The sequence below is a fragment of the Rhinichthys klamathensis genome, unplaced genomic scaffold (genome assembly GCF_029890125.1).
Source record: "Rhinichthys klamathensis goyatoka isolate OS25496 unplaced genomic scaffold, OSU_Roscu_1.1 h1tg000001l_1, whole genome shotgun sequence".
In the NCBI taxonomy this organism is placed as follows: domain Eukaryota; kingdom Metazoa; phylum Chordata; class Actinopteri; order Cypriniformes; family Leuciscidae; genus Rhinichthys; species Rhinichthys klamathensis.
In genome coordinates this window covers 7881582-7905465 of record NW_026606555.1, presented here as the reverse complement: position 1 = coordinate 7905465, position 23884 = coordinate 7881582, and the positions used below count along the sequence as shown (strand labels likewise).

General features: G+C 37.5%; 1 protein-coding gene and 1 long non-coding RNA gene across 2 annotated transcripts in view; one reads left to right on the top strand and one right to left on the bottom strand.

Annotated features, from left to right (window-relative positions):
- The window catches only part of med1 (mediator complex subunit 1), a gene marked incomplete at its 5' end in the record, with an annotated part of 177798 nt that overhangs the window by 56139 nt on the left and 97775 nt on the right, over window positions 1-23884 (top strand). The gene's annotated exons all lie outside the window — the stretch shown is intronic.
- Window positions 1755-22595, bottom strand: LOC130087992 (uncharacterized). The gene is made up of 3 exons (XR_008807421.1): window positions 22532-22595; window positions 21621-21713; window positions 1755-1836 (listed from the first exon to the last, which is right to left on the bottom strand). It is a non-coding gene; the product is annotated as an uncharacterized LOC130087992 (long non-coding RNA).

Below are 23884 nucleotides of genomic sequence, written 5' to 3'. Positions count from 1 at the left end.
TTGGGTTTCTTGAGAAGCGTTGCTGGTCCCATGACTTTTCCCAGCGGTTGGTGTGGTAGCTGTCGTCGGCATGGGAGTCATGTTCTCTGTGCTCTTTACAAAGGACTGTTGTATTGTCATGCCACTGGGTGTCTTACAGTGCAAATCTTGTGTCTGGGTTTGAAACTGTGGATGTTTTCAAACCTTTCCTTGAGGCCATCTTTTGTTTGTTGTAGGCCTTGTGTCAGGTCACGTAGCTGTTGGATTTTCATCGTGCTAGGGCAGGCCATGACACCAAGATGACTCAATACAGGGTGCAGGTTTCTCAGGAAAAGGGTTTTGAAGTTCACATCCTCTTCAATTTCAGGTTTGTTATATGCACCAAAGTAGGCTTGTCATAAGCGGTTGTAGTAGGCTTGGGGAGTCTCTTGTCGACCTTGTTTGGTTTCCAAGGCGATTAACAGTCCATGTTCAGACTCTGGTCTTGTAAATTCTTTAATCAGTGTCTCGCGTAGTAGCTGGTAGTTTGACTTTATGTAAAAAGGCTGGCGGTCCAGGAAGCTGCGTACCTCTGGACTGGATGTGGATCTGAGGAGGTATAACCTGTCTTTGTCAGTCACATGAGGTCTCACCTCCTAGGTGGAAGTCGATATCTCGGAGGTATGCCTGGATATTTTGGCCCTCCGTAGGGTTTGGGTTGAACTGGGTTTGAACTAAGCCTTTATGTGGTGGAACAGCTAAGTGTCATTTCAGTGATTGCACATCAATAGGGAAGTGTAGTGATGACTAAGTGTTGGTCTCAGTGTAGGCAGGTAGGTTAACCCTCTGGGGTCTGAGGTGTTTTTGGGGCCCTTGAGATGTTTTGACATGCCCTGACATTTGTGCTTATTTCAGCTACTTAAAACATACCATTTGCCAACATATAAATTTGCTGTATTCAGCACAAACTCTGCTACAATAATATGTGAGCAAAATGGATGTACATGTTTGCATTTTATAGAAAAAAAATATTATGCGTGGTTAGTACGTTTTGGGGAAAGAAAATGTCACCGCAATAAGGCCATTTAACACATACGGAATAATTGTCCACAAGACTTTTGAGTTACTATTCTTGTAGGCTAGAATTTTTACTTCAAAATGAAGTGAAAATCATTCTGACCACTCTTTCACAAACAACAATATAATGATTTAAATTTCTTACGTCAGTTTTTGGTCAGCACTGCTGTATGCGTGGGAGTGTGAATGGCCATGAATATTAATGTGATTTACACCTGGGTGGGAAGGCAAGACACTCCCCCAATGGCCCATCAAGGTGCTGTGAGGCAGCCTGAACTAAGAATGATTCACTGATGAATAAAAAGTTAAAAAGAACAGCATTTATTCAAAATAGAAATCTTTCCTAAGAACGTAAAGACTTAAAGTCATTACTATCACTTAACAAAAAAAAAACATAAAAAGACCAAACTTGTTTTTTTTTTTTATATATAAAAAAGTGGACTGCCTGTTGCTTGCCTGCTTGTTTGCCTTGGCTCTCTTCGGAACTGGTGGATGGACGTGTTCATTGCCACATCTGTTATAAAAAAGAAAAAAGCATGTGCATGCTGATAATACAATCAAATAAACTGTATTATTTTCATTATCAATCACTAATTGCCATGGATATTTTTTTTTTTTGTAATTTCACACAAGAATAGGTAGCCTACATTATGACGATGTAAACACAATTAGGCTAAATTTCATCTGTAAAATATTACGTCTGTGCACTTAGTATGATTCTCGATCGCACTGAGAACTGAACGACACCTGCGTGTCCCTCTGCGAGGTGCTGGCGAAGGAGAGCATGATGCAGACACATTCCTAAAAATAAAAACTGTTCGCATACATTATCCAAAGTAAACTGATGGACAATTAATGGATATGGATGCACAATGTATGTATATATCTGTTGATGGGCCATGGGACGGAGAAATATCTGTTGATGGCCCATATAGACCGCACGCATTTAGTGATAGGACTACACGCAATGAACGGATCGTTTGCGAACGACACATCACTACATTTCAAACATTTACACCTGTATTCAGTTATTTACGCATGATTTAGTGTCATAACCAAAACTGAACATTTAATTATATAAAAAATATATTGTATTTAGACCTCTTTTACCGGAGCCTGAAATATATTTCTCGTTAGATAACCTAAGCAGTTATTCGCAAACAAAATAGGCTACATTACGCATAAGGCACTATTTTAGCATAAGTAGTGTCATAGGCTAACCAAAACTCAACATTTTTATATAAAAAATATATTGTATTTAGACAGTATCACATATTTTACCGGAGGCTGAAATATATTTCACTAAATCAATAGGCTATACCTAAACATGCAGTTATTCGCAAACAAAATACATAACGCATAAGGCAGTATTTTAGCATGATAATCAGTGTCATAAGCTAATCAAAACTATATATTTAATATACAAATATGTTTAGAGAGAAATATCACATTTAAAAAGTTTACACGAGCGAATGTTAGGGATATTGGCCCTCATTTATCAAAAGTGCGTACACCAAATTTCCAGCGTACACCCAAAACCACGGTGACTTTGAGATTTATCAACATGGACTTTGGCGTACGGCACGCTCAAATCCTACACCAGCTCAGGAGGTGGTGTACATGTACGCACGTTTTGAGTTAGTGCGGAAATGCGCAGAAAAACATTTCCTAACACCACAAAACGCAGACAAACTAAAATATATGATGTATTATGACCCACTGTAAAAAACAACAACAACAATAACAAAGTAATTATAAACTTCAGTGTTTATTTTTGTGCAACATGGACTTCAATGTTTAATTTGTGTGATTTTACCAAAGCATTTGATTTGTAGGCATATGTTTTCCTTCAGTTGTGTGGACTTTTTTTGCCGTCTTCCGTGTGTCCATGGCGTAAAATGAAGGCGTGGGGGAAGCGGAGACTTGAATATATAGGGGCGTGTTATTCTAATGACGATCGTTTTCAGCCGCGGGATTTATCAAGGGCAGGTATTGCGTACACCTAGATTTCAAAGGTACGCACAGCTTCATAAATCAGGCGGTGAGAGGAGTGTAAGCATAATCTTACGCCAACATATACGCCCGTTTCTACGCAAGAATGATAAATGAGGGCCATTGTGAGGCAATCTTTTCTGTAAGATGTCAAAAGCTATAGGCAAAATATAGTCTGAAAATTCATTTGAGCTCTATACGATCAGAAAAGAAATTATAAAACACTAAACAACTTACTCCGAACTTGTAGGCCTATCCTCGGCGCGGGATCAATTCGTTCTTCAAAATGCAGCCGTTTCTCGTCCGAGTTATAGGCTAATCTTCCTCTGAGGAAAAGTGAATTCTTCCTCGCTGTCCAGAATCATCTGAAGGGCCTCTTTGTCGGAGTACCGTGCCATCCTCAAAACGCAATGAATCTATCAGTGAAGAAACTTCGTGTTTTTATGCCATTGATCGCTGGGCGTGTGCTATGCATAACGTTAGATCACCTATTTACCATGTGAAAGCGCTAGGGGCGTGGCGGCCTCGGCTCATTAAAAATAATGAAGGGAGAACGAAAAAACTGTACCTCTCCTTGGTTTCAAACGGATTACATAAACTGGAAATATTTATTTATTTAATAAATTACTTAATTTAGAAGAAGAGAATACAAGCTTTAAAAAGACACATCTCTCGTGTCTCTGTGGCAAGTATTGACTTAGTTCATTTTTCGGACGCGTTTCAGAATGGACTTCACTGACAGAGAGAACGCAGAACGCGCATCATGTTTATTTTTCTTTATTTGGCGAAAAGCACGACACTTTGTTTTTATTGTGAGGTTCCACAAAAAAAATACAAACTTAACAGGATTGAATGATGTATAACACTTATATGTAAGATCAAAATCAACAGAGTAATTTGAGTCTCTTTTGCACTGATAAGGAAAAAAGTGAGCTGGTATTGCCGGCAATACCGCCGACCCCAGAGAGTTAATGATGTGAACAAATCTCAATGGAAAGAAACTTATTTTTCCAATGGGAGAAATATATTTTATAAATATTTTTTATCAATGAAAGCTGTTTTCAACTAGTGATGTGAGGACTTTGTCAACCAACTGAGTAAGGGAAAAAAGAGAAAGGTTTAAAACCAATTTCAATGAAAAGAATAATAAAAAATAATTCTTAACTGGGAGAATTGTTTTTTCAGTAAATACATCCTATCAATGAAAATCAGAAAATTTCCAAAAAAGTAAACAATATTATTGTTTATGTTTGCGAGGAAATTAATACAATAATAATGTTGATACCTCTTTTCTTAGTCTGACAGGATTGACACCACATACCTTTCAGTTGGACCGCTTACTGCAGGGATGCTTTGCGACGGTTGCTCAACGATTGTCTCTGTTAATTGATCTTGGATAAGATGTCAATTTTAATTGCGTTTACAAATGCAGGGAGGTATGGAGAACAAGAGATGGTTTTATTAAAAATCAAATACCTAATGATTTGTTTCTTTGGAAAGATTTTCTTTCTCTTTCTTTTAGAATCGATTGATGGTTCTTCCAGGCTTGTTCCCTACAAATGTGAAGAATAAGATGGAATAAAGCAGAACAGAACAAGAAAGACGTGAGAAAAAGGGAGGAAAAGGAGATCGGATCCACAAATGGCTCAGAAGCCTTTGTCTAACTACGAGTATAGAATTGTTGATGAACAACAACACTAATAATAATAGTGGATACAATAAGAAAGAGGAAATTAAATAGAGGTAAAATTTATAAATAAAATAGTGGTTCAGTTTATAACTTCAATAGGAAGAAAGGAGATAAGGAGGATACAATAAGCAAGTGTGACTCTAACAATATTTTGGCAATAGGGAAAATTTTGGTGGATTTTAAGTTTACTTTTCAAGTTTACAAGTTTTCTATAAGTTTAGAAATCTAAAAAAAAAAATAGATCTAAATTTGGAAATTCATAAAATTAGAAATAATGAAACTACATTTAGAAATTATTTGGAAGGATGCTTTGAACAATAAACATCAGTTAGCATTTTAGAGTCTTCTCAAAATAAAATAGCATAACATGATCTTGAAAAACATAAAAAAAAAAAAAAAACTTAATAAAGGTGAGGTCTTCATTCCAGATTTCTCTGTTCCCCATTTCTTTATCCTCTCACCCCATCATGCCAGCTGTAAATGGTTTCTTGGTGTTTCTCCTCCCTCACCCCCTCATGCCTTTATTTCTCCTTCCTCTCACCCTGTCATGTCTTTGTTTTCTGAGGTGGTACAGTAAGGATTGAGCTTAAATACACTACTGAGCGACTTTCAACGTCCTCGTAAGGTGTTGAAACATGTTGCTTATGTTTAAAAATGGAATGGATACCTCATGCTTACACATGGTACAATCCACTATCCCTCTGTGTATACATTAGGGGTACATTTGCATCAGTTGAAACATTCCTTTCCTTGTAAAGAACATGTACACATTTAATGTATCATCATCATTGGAACATCTCTGCTCAGTGACATTGCACACATACCTCTAAGCAAAATATAACTCATCCCAGATCTCTCATCAGCACATATGTACAAACATACTCTGACTTCACAAAATACATTGAAAAAGTATGAAAATGATTATGAAAATGAATAAAGAAAAATAATGCTAAGAAATAACATTAAACAGTACATTTTAGTCTTCATTTGTATGTATGTGTGTGTGTGTGTGTGTGTGTGTGTGTGTGTGTGTGTGTGTGTGTGTGTGTGTGTGTGTGTGTGTGTGTGTGTGTGTGTGTGTGTGTGTGTGTGTGTGTGTATATATATATATATACAGTGTATATATACACATACATATATATATATATATATATATACATACACATATACATACACACACACACACACACACACACACACACACACACACACACACACACACACACACACAAACACATACTGTATATACACTACCGTTCAAAAGTTTGGGGTCAGTGAGAATTTTATTTTTATTTTTTGGAGGAAAGAAATCAATACTTTTATTTATCAAGGAATAATTAATTTGATCGAAAGTGACAGTAAAGACATTTATAATGTTACAAAAGTCTTTTGAACTTCCTATTCATCAAAGAATCCTAAAAAAAAAAAAAACTGTACAACTGACAGACCAACAACTGTTTCATCATTGATAATAATAATAAATGTTTCTTGAGCATCAAATCCTCATATTATACTGATTTGTGAAGGATCATTTGACACTGAAGACACTGACACTGGTGATGCTGAAAATTCAGCTTTGATCACAGGAATAAATTACACTTTACTATATATTCACACAGAAAACAGCTGATTTAAACTGGAATAATATTTAATACTATAACTGATTTTTGTTGTATTTTTAATCAAATAAGCGCAGCCATGGTTAGCAGAAGAGAATTCTTTTAAAAGTATTTAAAATCGTACCGACCCCATACTTTTGAACGGTAGTGTATATATATATATACACTACCGTGTATATATATATATACGTGTTTCGGATAATTGTCCTGTTGTTGTATGAAGGGCTGTCCAATTAGTCTCAAGCCAGATGGTATGGCATGTCTCTGGAGAATACTATGGTAACCCTCTTTGTTGAGAATTGCGGTCACCAACTCTAGAGCCCGCATTACACTTCCTTCTCCATGCTTGTCATAATCCAACATTCCAAGATGGCGCCAGTGTGGTGTTCGGCAAGCCGTCGTCTGTTGTCTATGTCCTCTTTATTGAGTTTACTCGTTGTAGTGTATCTGGGCCGCGCCAGGGTGAATCATGCATTCCAACACCCTAAGGATTGAACCAGAATCATGGTTCATCTGAACACAAATAATGCACATTCCTTCTGAAATCCCATAGCTTTTAGACTCTGAACTCGCGAATGTAAATCAGGACTCTCGGCAATCTAAATTACTGAGCACGGTGCCAACATGTCTGGGATTAGATTGTTTTCTGACAGCATTTACGACTCTGCGATCTTCCCCAGGGACATCGTAAACTCGTCTCCACTCACTTGGGCTAAGCATCAAAGGAATTCCAGGACTTTTCATGAAACTTCCTCATATAAAGACATTACTAAGATATATTTGATATGTTTTTATGTTGGCCATGGCCTTTTGGGGTATCTATGATTTTATCGTAGTATTAAATTAACTATAAGTGTGTGTAATTATGCCGTAAGCTGTATCTTTGTAATTCCTATTCTTTTTCATGTTTTATTTGGTACCGTTGTAATCCTCTTAGTCTCACTGAATTAACCAGCTACAGGAAATTACAGTAAAATGTATTATTCTATGCACAACAGTTTTCTGGTTAGAAACTACATCTTTTAACACTGCCATAAAACATGCAAATCAGCTGTCAGAAAGAGACAAAGGAATTCTCTCCCGCGCGAAGTTCCCGAGTGTGATTGGTCATTCCACTCGAAAAGGGGTGCGGAATGATTTGCCTTGAAAAAGGATGATGTTCGAGCATCTCGCTCTCTTCTTCGGCTCTCTTCCTGTGTTGGACGTCTCCAGTTTGTCCTTTCCTTTTAGTCTTAGTGTTTTGTTTTCTTTTGTTAAGTTTTGTTTTTCCTTTTCATATTCTACTGTGTTCATTTCCACAGACGAGTGAAATTAACTTAGCCTGAATTATTTCTTTGGTAACTTTACGCCAAGGACCTTTAAACCTTTGTTGAAGTGCGTGCTCCGAGCCTACAGACCACGTGACTGTAGTCCTGCAAGTCCTGTCAGTTTAAACATCAAACTCAAGAAGACTGGAACTTGCGCGCTGTTTTCTGTCAGCCTTACTAACGGTACTGATCCACTTGTCCGTGCGACACTTCAGTCGCGCCGCACTCCACTTTATTCCTATGGGTGACGTCACGCGACTTTAACGCGCCCGCAAAGCATCCCGGGAAGGCGGCGCTTCATTTGGAAAAATGCTGCGCGTCAAAAAGCTGGCCGGTGGCCATCTTTATGCAAATGAATCCGTCAAACGCGACGCGTCTATCCGATAGAAGTAGTCTCTCGAGGGGCCTTTGTTCTAGACTGGCCGCTGGGTCAAAACCACGCCCATAGCGGTAAACTTGAGGAACGCCCATCAACTTACAAACGTGGAGAGGCGTGCGACACCACGCTTCAGTCGTGTCGCAAAAGTGGATCAGTACAGTGAGGCGTATTTTTGTCCCGCCAAAGCCTTATTTGACTGGTGAGTGATGTAGATGAGTGATGCAGATGACTGACTGCTGCGCTTGTTTAACTGAGAGAACGAGCAGAGAGAGTGAAAGCCCCGGTCGTGGTCGCGCACTCTCACCGTCTTCAAACTGTCTTGCTCTCTCTCCCTCCCTCGCGCATATTAATGAATTGAGTTGACTGAATATCTTTGAGAATACACGATGGTAAAAGGTCGGAAGACCGAAGTTTTTTTATTTTTCTGAACTACCACTGGTTGTGAATTGTGCTAAAATAACGTTGCCTTAACTTCTCTGAAAAGCTTTCCACACATTCAGATGACATAAACCACACTTTCAATAAACAAAAAAAAAATCTAGTGATGAAATGTTTTCTGTGTTGAGACAAATCTTGTGCGATGTCCTAAACTGCCGGGATAATCACACAACGTGTGCCGTGGTCCATTAAAGGGGTCATATAATGGTACATGCACTTTTACAAGTTGATTGTACTCAAATGTGTGTTGGCAGTGCCTGTACGCAACCATCATAAAAGGATAAAAATCCATCCAGTGTTTTTTTTTTAATCTCCTTATATGTTTTCCCCTGCCTCAAATCAAGCCGTTCGACCGTGTGACGTCACACGGTCGGAAGCCCCTCCCACGATTGTTGATTGACAGCAGCGTTTCAACACAGACCCGCCCTCGCTCGTGAGCGAGCGAGCTGTCAATCATAGTCCGCGCGGTCATTGTTGAAATGCTGGAGCACTGTCTATGAGCAGAATGGCGTCTAAGCGATTGTGGTGTTCTGTTCTTGGGTGTAATAACGAACACAGCAGTCATTTTAATGTTCCTGAATCCGAACCGCTTAAGACGCAGCACTGAGTTTGTTTTCGAAGGGAATATTCCCCACGAGCAACGTCAATGCTCTCATGTTTGCGCGAATCATTTCACACACCAGACTGCTTTATAAACGAGGATCAGTATAAAGCTGGTTTTGCTAAGAAGCTGCTCATGAAAAAAGGATCGGTACCAGATATTCGTGTTCCTGCTGAACCTCCAGAAGAACTGAAGTGAGTGTAACGTTTTATTAAACTTTATATTAATATTTATATTAATCTTTGCAAATCGCTAGCTGCACGCTTCACAATGAATGCGTCTAAGGTTTACACTCAGGGTACATTACGGCATGTTTTCTATGTATGACGTTCTCAATATAATTCATAATCCCACGTTTATACTGAACAACGCGTTATGGTTATTGGGTTATTGTGTTCAAACGGTGTACGCACAGAACAGAGAGGCGGGGTGAGCGAAGCTCATTATCATTTAAAGTCATATGCACTGAAACGGCGTGCTGAAAACAGAGCTGTTTTTGACCAGGTAAAATAAGTGTTTTCTTACAAAACTAATGAGAATTTTTAATTAAAGTATATTACAAACTTTTAATTTAGACCCTAAAGAATCATATTAGCTTGTACAAAAATGCCATTATATGACCCCTTTAATGACACGACCGATTCGCGAACTAATGACTCCTTTGAACCGATTCACTTTAATGAATGGTTAAAACAACTGATCTGTCCAACACTGAACATTCTTTCCAACATTCATTCTTTCCAAATAGAGCTATTCAAGTCATCTGGTGAAATTGTTTTTTATATAGCAATATATATCGCAGAAAAATAAAATATTTCATTTTTTACCAATATAGGGGGGGGGGGGGGGGGGGGGTCGTGGCCGTGGCCGTGGCCGTGGCCAGCATTTACCCGCTATATCTCTATAAACTTCACAGCTTTAAAAAAAACAATCATCATTCCTAATGCCGATACCTGACAGCCAATCCGAGTCAGAGTAGGGCAGAATTGTTTTCAAAGTATTTTACACCGCGAGTCTGACACACTGCCGAACAAAGAACTGCACGTCGGAAAGCAAGCCTGAGGTAACGTTAAGTTAGCTTACAATGTTAACTGTCCTGTCAGATACAGACAGTGATTTTGACGAATTTTAGATCAAAAGTGATGGTTAAAATAATGTCTGGGTAGTTTCTATATGTAGCTCCCGTGTTTCTAAATCATTTCTGCATTTCCTCAGTGTTATAAAACGAGCGGTATATTGTAATATCGTGTGCGGGCGCCGTTAGCACAGAGCGAGCAGGAACGAGTAACGTTAGTGAATTGTCGTCGAAAAAGATGGATAAAGCAAAAAAGCTGTCGGGGGCTAAAAATAGAAAAAGATAGAGGGGAAAGGAGATGGCGTGTCAAGTGATGCGACAGCAGCTAAATAAGTGCATGGTGAAAGGCAACAGGTAGGATTTAAAGTGTGACGTCCAGGCATGCTAATGCCATCGGGACTACCGGGAGGTTCGACCTCCCGGTAGTCCCGATGTGCTTTTTGGGCCGATACATCTCATACTTTTTTTGTTTTGTTTTTTGTCTTAACGGCCCATAGAACTTGTACATCGACGGCCCATTCGTTTTGTTTTGCTTAATTGACGGTGCTGGGTTAGTTCCGGTGTAATGCATTGTGCATTGGTCAAAAAAAAGTCAGCGTTAGTTTTTTTTCTGACACCCCATGAAACACGTAGATCAGCGGCTCATTGGTGTTTTCTTAATTGACACTGGGCTGGCCCAATCACATCTTTAATGCGAGTGAAGTATAGAAATATACTCTTTCAAGTATAGAAATTAGTACAAGACTAATTATGAAAGTTTCCTTTTATTTTTCAGTGCATTTGTTTTACAATATGCTATTACTATCATAAACAACATTGACAATGCTGTGTTCAATTTCACACTAACATTCTCACTTGGAGCAAATAATCTCTCACACAATGTAACACTGTCCATCTATAAAAGGGTGAAAGAAATACTGACGAGGTCCTGATATTGACGAGGGGGCGGAGAATTCGCATCGTCTGTGTGTGTGCTTGGCCATCATCAAGTGGTATTTCAGACCGGACGTGCTGCGATGATGATAGCTCAGTTCACAACGACAAAACACACAGATCACTTTGGTCTTGTCAATGGAACCATTTGGCAACTTTTTGAAAGTAAACTTTCCATTCAGAATCTTATTGGCATCCATTTCGGCGTCTCACGCTCGTCATCCACTCAAAACGTAACGTTAACCAACTATTTGGCCGGCTCGCAAGCCCAAACAAGTGTGTGCGGCATGCCTGTTGTTTTGTTTACGGTATAGCTAGATCCGCTTGCGCTTTGGTCAACGAAGCAACAAAACGTCCTTGCACGGCGCAAGCCATTGAAATGAATGGGTTTCATAGCGCCGCGCATGCCACGTCCTGTTGCAAAAGGATGTGAAAAAAACCCGACAAAGTTTGCAAAGCCAAAAAGTTAATCGCGCGATAAAAAAATTGACGCCGTTAAAATGGGTTTGCGTTAACGCCGTTAATAACGCGTTTAACTGACAGCCCTTTTAAAAACCATAAATATCTCATAGACTTTAATTGCAAAATGTTCAAATTGAGCCAAGGCTACGGTGGCCCAGTAGTGTACAACACAAAAACTCAAATCTAAACTCCCTGAAGCCCTAGACTCAATTAAACTACCATTCTATATGTACTAATAAACCTATCTATCTATCTATCTATCTATCTATCTATCTATCTATCTATCTATCTATCTATCTATCTATCTATCTATCTATCTATCTATCTATCTATCTCTTACTAAATATATATATATATATATATATATCTTTCTTTCTTACTAATCTTTCTTTCTAACTAATCTTTTTTCTTTCTAACTAATCTTTTTTCTTTCTTTCTAACTAATCTTTATTTCTTTCTTTCTAACAAATCTTTCTTTCTAACAAATATTTTTTCTTTCTAACTAATCTTTCTTTCTAACTAATCTTTTTTCTTTCTAACTAATCTTTCTTTCTAACTTATCTTTCTTTTTTCTTTCTTTCTAACTAATCTATCTTTCTTACTAATCTTTCTTTTTTCTTTCTTTCTAACTAATCTTTCTTTCTAACTAATCTATATTTCTTTCTTTCTATAGATTTCTTTCTAACTAATTTTTCTTTCTAACTAATCTTTCGTTCTTTCTTTTTTTCTAAATAATCTTTCTTTCTACCTATTCTTTTTCTTCTAACTAATCTTTCTTTCTTTCTTACTAATCTTTATTTCTTTCTAACATATCTATATTTCTTTCTTTCTAACTTATCTTTCTTTCTTTCTTTCTTACTAATCTATCTTTCTAACTAATCGTTCTTTCTAACTAATCGTTCTTTCTAACTAATCTTTCTATCAAATCTTTCCTTCTTTCTTTCTGAGTAATCTAACTAATCTATCTTTCTTTCTTTCTAACTAATCTATCTATCTTTCTTTCTTTCTTTCTTTCTTCTGACCAATCTTTCTTTCTAACTAATCTTTCTTTTTTATTTCTTTCTTTCTAACTAATCTTTCTTTCTTTCTACCTAATCTTTCTTTCTTTCTTTTGTTCTTTCATTTTTCCATCTATCTTTCTCTTTCTTTCTAACTAGTCTTTCTTTCTTTCTTACTAATCTTTCTTTTATTCTTTAATTTTTCTATCTATCTTTCTCTTTCTTTTTTACTAATCTTTCTTTCTAACTAACCATTCTTTCTTTTTCTTTCTTGCTTTCTTACTAATCTTTCTTTCATTTTTATTTCTCTCTTACTAATCTTTCTTTCTAACCAATCTTTCTTTTTCTTACTAATCTTTCTTTTTTTTAACCTTTCTTTTTTCTTTCTTTCTTTTTTCTACCTATCTATATATGTCTTTCTTTCTTTCTAACCTATCAATTTTCATTTCTTTCTACCTAATCTTTCTTTCTTTCTTTCTTTTTATCTATATATTTCTTTCTAACTAATTTTTCTTTCTAACTAATCTTTCCTTCTTTCTTTTTTTCTAAATAATCTTTCTTTCTACCTATTCTTTTTTCTTCTAACTATTCTTTCTTTCTTACTAATCTTTCTTTCTAACTAATCTTTCTTTCTTTCTTACTAATCTCTTTCTTTCTTTCTTTCTTTCTTTCTTTCTTACTAATCTATCTTTCTTTCTTTCTTACTAATCTATCTTTCTTTCTTTCTAATTAATCTATCTTTCTTTATTTATTTCTTTCTAACTAATCTATCTTTCTTTCGTTCGTTCTAACTAATTTATCTTTCTTCCTAACTAATCTATCTTTCTTTCTTACTATCTTTCTATCATTCTTTTTTCTATCTAATCTTTCTTTCTTTCTTTCTAACTAATCTTTCTTTTTTGTAACCTATCTTTCTTTCTTTCTTCCTACCTAATCTTTCTTTCTTTCTTTCTTTCTATCTTTCTTTCTTTCTTCCTACCTAATCTTTCTTTCTTTCTTTCTTTCTTTCTTTCTTTCTTTCTTTCTTTCTTTCTTTCTTTCTTTCTTTCATTTTTCTATCTTTTTCTTTCTTTCTACCTAATCTTTCTTTCTTTTTTGTAACCTATCTTACTAATCTTTCTTTCTTTATTTCTCTCTTACTGATCTTTCTAATATTTCTTTCTAACCTATCTATCTTTCTTTCTAACCTTTCTTTCTTACTAATCTTACTTTCTTTTTCTTTCTTTCTTTCTAACCAATCTTTCTTTCTTTCTTTCTTTCTTTTTTTCTTACTAATCTTTCTTTCTTTTTAACCTTTCTTTCTTTTTTTTCTTTTTTCTATTTTCCATTTATCTATATATTTCTTTCTTTCTTTCTAACCTATCAATTTTCGTTTCTTTCTACCTAATCTTTCTTTTTTCTTTCTTTCTTTCTGTGTTTCTTTCTATATATTTCTTTCTTTCTAACACATTTTTCTTTCTTTCTAAATAATCTTTCTTTCTTTTTTCTAAATAATCTTTCTTTCTACCTATTCTTTTTTCTTCTTCTAACGATTCTTTCTTTCTTTCTAACTATTCTTTCTTTCTTTCTTTCTAACATATCTATCTTTCTTTCTTTTTAACTAATCTTTCTTTCTTACTAATCTATCTTTCTTACTAATCTATCTTTCTTTCTTTCTAATTAATCTTTCTTTCTTTCTTACTAATCTATCTCTCTTTCTTTCTTTCTTTCTTACTAATCTATCTTTCTTTTGTTCTTTCTAATCTATCTTTCTTTCGTTCTTTCTAACTAATTTATCTTTCTTCCTAACTAAATTGGGGGGTTGGGCGATATATATGTGTATATCCTTCTCACCTTTTTTACCCCTGACCCGTTTTCATGCCTGATAATGTATCATACCACTGCTACGCAGATGATTCTCAGTGTTATGTTCCTTTACATCCAAAGAATGATTCTACCTTGCAGTGTTTATTTGATTGTTCGAGGGACGTTAAACAGTGGATGTCTGCCAACTTCCTTCAGTTAAATGATTCCAAGATGGAAGCCTCAATTTTTGGCTCATCTAAGTTCACAGAGGTTGTCTCCAGTAAATTGGGACCTTTATCTGGCAATCTCCATACACATGTTTGAAATCTGGGTGTTATTTCTGACTCTGCTTTGACTTTTGATAAACAGATCAATGGTGTGGTCAGAAGTTGCTTTTATCAGTTAAAGAATATTGCGAAAATTAAGGCATTTTTATCACCCAGAGACATGGAGTCTGTGATACATGCTTTTATTTCATCAAGATTAGACTACTGTAATGTACTATACTTGGGTGTCTCACAGTCCCTACTGTCACGTCTTCAACTCGTCTTCTATAGGAGAGGAAGAATTTTGCAAACTCGTTAAATCATCTAAATCAACAACTTGTATGTTAGACCCTATTCTGACTAAGCTACTGAAAGAGATGCTTCCAGATGTCATAGATCATCTTCTTAATATCATTAATTCGTCTTTGTCTCTAGAAACCGAAATACCTCTAGTTTAGTTTTCTTCCAGCTACGCTCCATTTTTCTGGCTGCTCTCTTAAGGGCCCAAGTGTGCTCGCTGTACCACGGCGTTGGACTATTTTCTTTAATCTTCTTTAAGCGCAACAGAGCAACTGCGTCTAAAGTAATGGAAAAGAGAGAGTTAAAAGTTTCTTTTGCAATATCGAGTTCTTCTAAGCTATCCGGGATGCTGAGATGATGCAACTGATTAGGAAGAATATTGATAAAGCAATCTTTAGTGGCAGAAGTTATAGGTCTAACATATTTATAACACGGAGTCGGCTTTGCTGCTTTGGCTAAGTGAAGTTTACATGAGACTAGATAATGATCTGAGATGTCATCGCTCTGCTGCAGAATTTCAACGGCATCAACATCTATTCCATGTGATAGTATTAGATCTAGAGTATGATTACGACAATGAGTAGGTCCCGACACGTGTTGTCTAACTCCAATTGAGTTTACAATGTCTTTAAATGCCAATCCCAATGCATCTTTTTCATTATCTACATGTATATTAAAATCACCAACAATTAGTACTTTATCTGCAGCCAATACTAGTTCTGATAGAAAGTCCGCAAATTCTTTGATAAAGTCTGTATGGTGCCCTGGTGGCCTGTATACAGTAGCCAGCAGAATTCTCAAACGTGATTTATCATTTACACTATATATTTTTACATTAAGCACCAATACTTCAAAAGAAGTATATTTAAAACTAGATTTCTTAGTGGTTTTGAAGATATTACTATAAATTACAGCAACCCCTCCCCCTTTCAGACAAGGTTCATGTTTATAACAGTAATCTTGGGGGAGGGACTCATTTAAAGTAATGTAATCGTTTGGTTTTAGCCAGGTTTCTGTCAAACACAGCACATCTAGATTATAATCTGAAATCATATCATTAACTATAAGCGATTTTGAAGTAAGGGATCGAATATTCAGCAACCCAAGCTTTATCATTTGCTCGTCTGTATTATATCTGTTTTTTATTTGTTGAACATCAATTAAATTTTTTATCTGACGTTTTTTGGATATCCAAGCTCGGGGAACAGACACAGTCTCTATATGATATCTAGGTGAAAGAGCCTCTATGTGATGGGATTTATCTGACCTTGGTGACGCGAGGCCGCTAGCAGACGGTCGGTTTAGCCAGTCTGTCTGCTTCCTGACCTGGTGCCAAATTTGTCATGTTTTAGCTCTAAGACTATGAGCCAAATTACTAGAGAGAAGAGCAGCACCATCCCAGGAGGGATGAATACCATCTCTTTTCAACAGGTCAGGCTTGCCCCCAAAATTTTTCCAATTGTCTATGCTCTATTTCTCGGCATTCCGGAAAAAATCCTAAATAGGCTGCAGTATGTCCAAAATTCTGCTGCAAGGCTGCTTACCCGCACCAGGCCCTGGGATCATATTACTCCTATCCTCCAGCAGTTGCATTGGCTCCCTGTCCACTACCGCATCCATTATAAAGTCCTTCTCCTTGTTTATAAATCTCTACATAATCTGGCTCCATCCTACCTATCAGATCTCCGCACCCTTCGCTCTAGTGATGCGTGTCTCTTAGCAGTTCCTACATCTCGACTTCGCTCCATGGGTGACAGGGCCTTTAGTGTGGCAGGTTCTAAAATGTGGAATGCCCTACCACTTGAGATCCGCCAAAGTACAAGTGTTACCATTTTTAAAACTAAATTAAAAACACACTTTTTTAGTTTAGCTTACTTGTCAGCCCGCTGATTTTGCTTGCACTGTCTTCGCCTCTTGTTCAATGCACTCATGTTTGCCATTTGAGGGTGTTTATATCTTCTCTGCATCTTGGCATTTTATGTACTGTGTACTTCACAGTGTACTGTTTATGTACTGTGTACTTTTGTATGTTCTTTACTATACCAATTTGTACAGTGTCCTTGGGTACCTTGAAAGGCGCTTTTCTAAATAAAATGTATTATTATTATTATGAATTCTACATTATTTTGCGGACACCACTCAGACAACCAGCGATTTAATGAACACAATCTACTAACCATCTCATCACTCCTGCGAACAGGAAGGGGGCCAGAGCAAATTACAGTGCCTGACATCGTACTTGCGAGTTCACACACCTCTTTAATATTAATTTTGGTGATCTCCGACTGGCGGAGTCGAACATCATTAGTGCCGACATGAATAATGATCTTAGAGAATTTACGATTAGCATTAGCCAGGACTTTTAAATTTGCTTTGATGTCGGGCGCTCTGGCTCCTGGCAAACATGTGACTATGGTGGCTGGTGTCTCTATTTTTACGTTCTGTGTGATCGAATAACCAATTACCAGGGCACAACCAACAGAATTCTCAGTGGGTGTTTCACTGAGTGGGGCAAATCGATTTGTTATGGGAATCGGAACGGAAGAGTGGTTCTTTGATCCGCGACTAGAGCGGCGATCCCTAACTGTCACCCATCTGCCCTGCTGCACGGGCTCTACTTCAGCCGGAACCAACAATGTACAGTGTTCACTAAACTAGTCGCATCCAAAATACTATCTAAAGATCTAGCATTCTTACCATCCTCAATTAAAGTTTGGATGTGTGTCTCTAGTTCTGAAATCTTCTCCGTCAGCCTGACTGTCTCCTTGCATTTATCACATATGTTACGAGCCTGGCTCAAAGCAAGCAACAGAGTATAGGGAAAGGCCACACACGGAATAGGAATATACTAGATTTATTAAATTAATAGAATTTTAACAGAATAAACTTTGTACAGCCAGTAATGAAGTTGGCTTTGACAAAAATAAACATGTAAGCAATCAGTGAAATTAATAAGCAAAACAAAAATCCTAAACGGTGCGGGAGAGATGCAAACGGAGGCTGGTTCTTCTCCCGGTCTCATCTGAAGCGTCTTTAAAGGCCCAGACCAGGAACTAATTAGCACAACTCCAAACACCTGCACCCAGCTCACCTGTAGGAGACAGACACAGCACACAGCCAGGAGGAGGAGCCAGGCAAGGCCGTGACACATATAAATCCTATATTGCCATTGGAGAAGGCTATACTAAACATATGACATGTGACACAGGTGACAATAACAGGACAAGACATTACTCACCGTGTTTGTTGACTGATTCTTACTCACCGTGTTTGTTGACTGATTCTTACTCACCTGGGCTTTTTCTGAACTCAAAGGCACGGGCGTGAGAGAAAATAAATAAATGAACGCACGGGTGGCGCGTTAACAGGCTAGCGAGTTACTAGTGTGTTGTGCTAACTATAACGGAAGCTAGCGGTGTAAGGTTAATCTGAGATGTTGGGTAAGATGTATTCAGTAGTATAAACAACTAGAAATGATGGTTCAAAAACAGAAAGAATTACGAAGCTAATACGAGGTTTAGACGGAGCGTACAGCCTTGAAGCAAACAAACACACCGCACAGCAGGCAGCGAGGCAGACAGGGCACGAAGCTCCCGTTCCACCACATCCCAAAGATGCTCTATTGGGTTGAGATCTGGTGACTGTGGGGGCCATTTTAGTACAGTGAACTCATTGTCATGTTCAAGATACCAATTTGAAATGATTCGAGCTTTGTGACATGGTGCATTATCCTGCTGAAAGTAGCCATCAGAGGATGGGTACATGGTGGCCATAAAGGGATGGACATGGTCAGAAACAATGCTCAGGTAGGCCGTGGCATTTAAACGATGCCCAATTGGCACTAAGGGGCCTAAAGTGTGCAAGGCATGCGCAAGGCATGATGGATCCATGTTCTCATTCTGTTTACGCCAAATTCTGACTCTACCATCTGAATGTCTCAACAGAAATCGAGACTCATCAGACCAGGCAACATTTTTCCAGTCTTCAACTGTCCAATTTTGGTGAGCTCTTGCAAATTGTAGCCTCTTTTTCCTATTTGTAGTGGAGATGAGTGGTACCCGGTGGTGTCTTCTGCTGTTGTAGCCCATCCGCCTCAAGGTTGTGCGTGTTGTGGCTTCACAAATGCTTTGCTGCATACCTCGGTTGTTACGAGTGGTTATTTCAGTTAGGGCTGGGCGATATGGCCAAAAAAAATTATCACGATAATTTTTTTTATATCAGTCGATATCGATAATTATCACGATAAATGTCAAATCTTTATTTCTTTCAAGTTTAAAGGCAGATTTTTGCTCCTAAGTGAAAGTTGTAGAAACCAGAGCATTAATTGTGGTTTTAAACTACTCTTTATTGTCAGAACATATCATGACAAACACTTGCCAAACAAATGTTTCTTAGTTTCTGCATGTGCTAATGAGGGATATTGTTTCAAGTCTTGAAACAGGTTTGTGTTGCCTGACTTTGATGGCACGTATCTTCAGCTAGGGCTGTCAACGAATATTCTAAATTCAAATATATATTCGAATAGTTTTAAAAAACAGAAATTCGAAGGTGAAAATTAATATTCGAATCATGTGGAAAAACACGCCCGCGGTAGCAAAGGCGTGGCTGTCTGCTTTGCGAGTGGCAAAATTCTGAAGCTTAAAATGTAAAACGCATTTTCCAGCTGCACAGACAGATAGCACAGTGAGTGTCTGGCTCACTCATTGGCTGTGCTGCGTCAACTGCACATCCAATGGCACGGGCGCCTCCAACGTGTGCGCCAATGAGCTAGCATTACATCAGACACGTCAGAGCCCGCCAATGGGGGCGTGGCCAGACGCCCTCGAAATAGCCATAGTAGCAGGCTAGCAGCAGCAGTTTACCACAGCACAGCTCGTTCGGAGCGTTCAATGTCGGTTCTATATACTGTAAAACTTAAATTAATGTTAATAATATTTGTTTCAATCACCGATTGAAGCCTGCTATATTTAGGACAAGAGTCACGACCTTAAATTGCTTGCACAAAACTCTTGATCAGCACTCAACATTTGTTTATTGTTGTTCATTTAAACCGTTATGCGCAGAGAGCGTGAGGGCGAGAGAGAGAGAGAGAGAGAGTGCCTGCGAGTGCGAGCGAGAGTAAGGTCTGCGGTCTTGGCCATTAGTTGATTTACTTGGTTTTGTGTAAGTTAATACGTTGTCAAATATGTTTAAACTTAAATAAACTACCTATACAAGTAGTTGTGTCTCTTTGTATTAATTTGTCCTGTTATTAACGTAATGCGCGTCATTGACAAAATGCGCAACCAGATATTCGAATAGTTCGAATATATGTTTTTTTTTTTAGAGGGAATATTCGAACGTCATTTTTGAGCAATTTTGACAGCCCTATCTTCAGCACAGTTTGCAGTGCAGGCTGCAATATTAATATTACATGTTTTATCTCGAAACGCATATTTGACAGTGAGTTGACAGTAAATCTGCATCCTAACTCAAGCAAAAAGTACTATGTTAAATTTGTTCATTTACAAAAACAGTAACATCTATTAAAAAAATTTAACAACCACATTTTTTTTTGGTAAAATGTAATATTCTGACTGTTTGAGTTTTATTCAAATTAACCATTAGTTTTCCAGTATCATGCATTTAGATCATGATAACCACAGATAAAACCAGGCATAGCCTATAGCAGCTCACTAGCATGGCAAAATGTAACTTTATGGTTTCTATGGTATTTGTATGAAAAACTGTTGCCTAAATACTGTAATTATATTCCATTAGTCCTTTAATACATTGTCTACATTAACCCTCTGGGGTCTGAGGTGTTTTTGGGGCCCTTGAGATGTTTTGACATGCCCTGACATTTGTGCTTATTTCAGCTACTTAAAACATATCATTTGCCAACATATAAATTTGCTGTATTCAGCACAAACTCTGCTACAATAATATGTGAGCAAAATGGATGTACATGTTTGCATTTTATAGAAAAAAAAATATTATGCGTGGTTAGTACGTTTTGGGAAAAAAATGTCACCGCAATAAGGCCATTTAACACATACTGAATAGTTGTCCACAAGACTTTTGAGTTACTATTCTTGTAGGCTAGAATTTTTACTTCAAACTGAAGTGAAAATCATTCTGACCACTCTTTCACAAACAACAATACAATGATTTAAATTTCTTACGTCAGTTTTTGGTCAGCACTGCTGTATGCGTGGGAGTGTGAATGGCCATGAATATTAATGTGATTTACATCTGGGAAGACTAAAGGCACTCCCGCAATGGCTAATGGCCCAAGGTACTGTGAGGCAGCCTGGACTAAGAATGATTCACTGATGAATAAAAAGTTAAAAAGAACAGCATTTATTCAAAATAGAAATCTTTCCTAAGAACGTAAAGACTTAAAGTCATTACTATCACTTAACACATCCTTTCAAAAAAACAAACATAAAAAGACCAAACTTGTTTTTTTTTATATATATATCTATATTTTTTATATATATTATATATATTTTATCTTCGGAACTGGTGGATGGACGTGTTCATTGTCACATCTGTTATAAAAAAGAAAAAAGCATGAGCATGCTGATAAACACAATCAAATAAACTGTATTATTATCATTATCAATCACTAATTGCCATGGATATATATATTTTTTTTGTAATTTCACACAAGAATAGGTAGCCTACTTTTACATTATGACGATGTAAACACAATTAGGCTAAATTTCATCTGTAAAATATTACGTCTGTGCACTTACTCAGTATGATTCTCGATCGCACTGAGAACTGAACGACACCTGCGTGTCCCTCTGCGAGGTGCTGGCGAAGGAGAGCATGATGCAGACACATTCCTAAAAAAAATAATAATAATAAAAAGAAAACTGTTAGCATACATTATCCAAAGTAAACTGATGGACAATTAATGGGTATGGATGCACAATGTATGTATATATCTGTTGATGGGCCACGGGACGGAGAAATATCTGTTGATGGCCCATATAGACCGCACACATTTAGTGATAGGCCTACACGCAATGAACGGATCGTTCGCGAACGACACATCACTACATTTCAAACATTTACACCTGTATTCAGTTATTTACGCATGATATAGTGTCATAGGCTAACTAAAACTGAACATTTAATTATATAAAAAATATATTGTATTTAGGCCTCTTTTACCGGAGCCTGAAATATTTCTCGTTATATCACCTAAGCAGTTATTCACAAACAAAATACATTACGCATAAGGCACTATTTTAGCATAAGTAGTGTCATAGGCTAACCAAAACTCAACATTTTTATATAAAAAATATATTGTATTTAGACAGTATCACATATTTTACCGGAGGCTGAAATATATTTCACTAAATCAATAGGCTATACCTAAACATGCAGTTATTCGCAAACAAAATACATAACGCATAAGGCAGTATTTTAGCATGATAATCAGTGTCATAAGCTAATCAAAACTATATATTTAATATACAAATATGTTTAGAGAGTAATATCACATTTAAAAAGTTTACACGAGCGTATACACGAATGTTAGGGATATTGTGAGGCAATCTTTTCTGTAAGATGTCAAAAGCTAGGCAAAATATAGTCTGAAAATTCATTTGAGCTCTATACGATCAGAAAAGGAATTATAAAACACTAAACAACTTACTCCGAACTTGTATCCTCGGCGGGATCAATTCGTTCTTCAAAATGCAGCCGTTCCTCGTCCGAGTTATAATCTTCCTCTAAGGAAAAGTGAATTCTTCCTCGCTGTCCAGAATCATCTGAAGGGCCTCTTTGTCGGAGTACTGTGCCATCCTCAAAACGCAATGAATCTATCAGTGAAGAAACTTCGTGTTTTTATGCCATTGATCGCTGGGCGTGTGCTATGCATAACATTAGATCACCTATTTACCATGTGAAAAGCGCTGGGGGCGTGGCGGCCTCAGCTAATTAAAGATAATGAACTGAGAACGAAAAAACTGTACCTCTCCTTGGTTTCAAACGGATTACATAAACTGGAAATATTTTTTTTTTTAATAAATTACTTCATTTAAAAGAAGAGAATACAAGCTTTAAAAAGACACATGTCTCGTGTCTCTCTGTCAGAACTGTAATGAACTGTAACTAAGTCAATACTTGTCACAGAGAACGCAGAACGCGCATCATGTTTATTTTTCTTTATTAGGCAAAAAGCACAACACTTCCGAGCCCGAGCGCGTTTGTTCCCGGCGCCCCCCGCAGCGTTGGTCTGGTTTCACACTCAACTTGATTCTATCGAACCCTGGTGCGTTTGCGTGCATATTACGTCATTGCAAACGTGCACGGCGCATGATAGAAAACATAACGCGGGTCAATATTGTGTATTTTATTAATTCGCTGCTATTATGCGCAGTTGAGTGAACAATACAGGTTTACTGTGCGTGTGTCACATAAGGTGGCCCTCTGCTGCTTGCAAACGGACTCTTTTGAGGAGACAGAGGATTTCCAAATGTGGTGCCCTGATTTCACGCGCAATGCACGAATACACTGCAGGCTCACTCTCGCTCGTATCCAAGGTAAATCATCAACACTATCATCCCTTACAAGTGTTTTATTTAACTGAATACATCACAATGAGCTAAAACGCATGCGCAGGTCACTTTACTTCCTGAACAAGTGCGCACCCGAGTCCGTGCTGCTTTCACATTCACGCGAACCGCGGCACGGTTCGGGAGCAACCGAACTCAGACCACCTCCTCCAGGTAGTCTCGGGTTCGGTATCCCAGTGCGCACCCGGGTCCCATGACAGCGTTCACATTAGCGATTTTTCATGCGAACCGTGCCCCGTTCCGAACTAAACTGCCAGTGTGAAAGCCCCCTAGATCACCTTTCTTTCCCATTCTGACATTCAGTTTGGATTTAAGGAGATTGTCTTGACCAGGACCACACCCCTAAATGCATTGAAGCAACTGCCATGTGATTGGTTGATTAGATAATTGCATTAATGAGAAATTGAACAGGTGTTCCTAATAATCATTTA